Here is a 2,360-nt window from a genome sequence, read left to right as displayed (position 1 = left end):
AAATGTTCAATCTTTAAATTCTAGAATCATATCTTTTAGTTTCTTGTTAGTCAAGTAATCAATTTTAATTTTAAAAATTAAATCTTTTTCAAAAATATCTTTTTCAACCATATCTTTACAATCATATCTTCTTATCATTTTTAAGAAAAAAAATTCATATCTTTTTCAAAAAAATTTGATTTCAAAATATCTTTTCTAACTTCTTATCTTTTCAAAATTGACTTTCAAATCTTTTTCAACTAACCATTTGACTTTTTGTTTGTTTCTTATCTTTTTTTTTCAAAACCACCTAACTACTTTTCCCTCTCTAATTTTCGAAAACTTCTCCCTCCTTTTTAAAATTCTTTTTAAATTAATTAATTGTTTAAATTTTAATTTTAATTTTATTTCTCCCTTTAATTTTCGAAAATCACTAACCCTTTTTCAAAATTTATTTTTCAAATTTCTCCCTCTCTCACCTTCTTCTATTTATTTATTTATTTACTAACACTTCTCTTCATCTCAAGAATCTGAACCTATCTTCACCCTTGTGTTTGGATTCTTACCTTTTTCTTCTTCTATTCCTTTCTTCTTCTACTAACATAAAGGAATCTCTCTACTGTGGTAAAGAGGATCCCTATTATTATTTTCTGTCCCCTTCCTTTTCATATGAGCAGGAGCAAGGACAAAAATATTTTTGTTGAAGCAGATCTTGAACCTGAAAGGACTCTGAAGAGGAAACTAAGAGAAGCTAAATTACAATAACCCAAAGACAACCTTACAGAAATTTTTGAAAAGGAAGAGGAGATGGCAGCCGAAAATAATAATGCAAGGAGGATGCTTGGTGATTATACTACACCTACTTCCAAGTTTGATGGAAGAAGCATCTCAATCCCTGCTATTGGAGCAAATAACTTTGAGCTGAAACCTCAACTAGTTGCTCTACTGCAACAGAACTGTAAGTTCCATGGACTTCCATCAGAAGATCCCTACCAGTTTTTAACTGAGTTCTTGCAGATCTGTGAGACTGTTAAGACTAATGGAGTAGATCCTAAAGTCTACAGGCTCATGCTTTTTCCCTTTGCTGTAAGAGACATAGCTAGAATATGGTTGGATTCAGAACCTAAAGATAGCCTGGACTCATGGGATAAGCTGGTCGCGGCCTTCTTGGCTAAGTTCTTTCCTCCTCAAAAGCTAAGCAAGCTTAGAGTGGATGTTCAGACCTTTAAACAAAAAGATGGTGAATCCCTCTATGAAGCTTGGAAAAGATACAAGCAGATGACCAAAAGGTGTCCTTCTGACATGCTTTCTGAATGGACCATTTTGGATATATTCTGTTATGGTCTATCTGAATTCTCTAAGATGTCACTGGACTATTCTACAGGTGGATCCATTCACCTAAAGAAAATGCCTGCAGAAGCTCTAGAACTCATTGACATGGTTGCAAATAACCAATTCATGTATACTTCTGAGAGGAATTTCGTGAGTAATGGGACGCCTCAAAGGAAGGAAATTCTTGAAATTGATGCTCTGAATGCCATATTGGCTCAGAACAAAATGTTGACTCAGCAAGTCAACATGATTTCTCAAAGTCTGAATGGATGGCAAAATGCATCCAACAGTACTAAAGAGGCATCTTCTGAAGAAGAAGCTTATGATCCTGAGAACCCTCTTAGTCTCTGATCTGTCTAAGGTCACTTTAAGTTTTATGAGTGAAACAAGGTCCTCCATTAGAAATCTGGAGGCACAAGTGGGCCAGCTGAGTAAGAAAATCACTGAAACTCCTCCTAGTACTCTCCCAAGCAACACTGAAGAGAATCCAAAAAGAGAGTGCAAGGCCATTGACATAATTAACATGGCCGAACCTAGAGAGAAAGGAGAGGATGTGAATCCCAATGAGGAAGACCTCATGGGACATCTCTCAAGCAAGAAGGAGTTCCTTATGGAGGACCTAAAGGAATCTGAGGCTCATATAGAGACCATAGAGATTCCATTAAACCTCCTTCTGTCATTCATGAGCTCTGAAAATTATTCTTCCCCTGAAGAGGATGAAGATGTAACTGAAGAGCAAGTTGCTCAATATCTAGGAGCCATCTTGAAGCTGAATGCCAAATTGTTTGGTAATGAGACTTGGGAAGGTGAACCTCCCTTGCTCATTAATGAATTAGATACATGGATTCAGCAAACTTTGCCTCAAAAGAGACAAGATCTTGGCAAATTCTTAATACCCTGTACCATAGGCACCATGACCTTTGAGAAGGCTCTATATGACCTAGGATCAGGCATAAATCTTATGCCACTCTCTGTAATGGAGAAGTTGGGGATCATTGAGGTACAGCCTGCCATATTTTCACTACAGATGACAGACAAGTCAGTAAGAC

At 36.4% G+C, this 2,360-nt stretch overlaps 1 non-coding gene across 1 annotated transcript; it reads right to left on the bottom strand.

Annotated features, from left to right (window-relative positions):
- Positions 1-1,179: 1,179 nt before the first annotated feature.
- LOC127741722 (small nucleolar RNA R71) lies at positions 1,180-1,287 on the bottom strand. The gene has a single exon (XR_008002927.1). It is a non-coding gene; the product is annotated as a small nucleolar RNA R71 (small nucleolar RNA).
- Positions 1,288-2,360: the final 1,073 nt, after the last annotated feature.

The sequence above is a fragment of the Arachis duranensis genome, chromosome 9 (genome assembly GCF_000817695.3).
Source record: "Arachis duranensis cultivar V14167 chromosome 9, aradu.V14167.gnm2.J7QH, whole genome shotgun sequence".
NCBI classification, from domain to species: domain Eukaryota; kingdom Viridiplantae; phylum Streptophyta; class Magnoliopsida; order Fabales; family Fabaceae; genus Arachis; species Arachis duranensis.
Note: the sequence above shows the minus strand (reverse complement) of the source record. Positions and strands in the feature narration are given on the sequence as shown.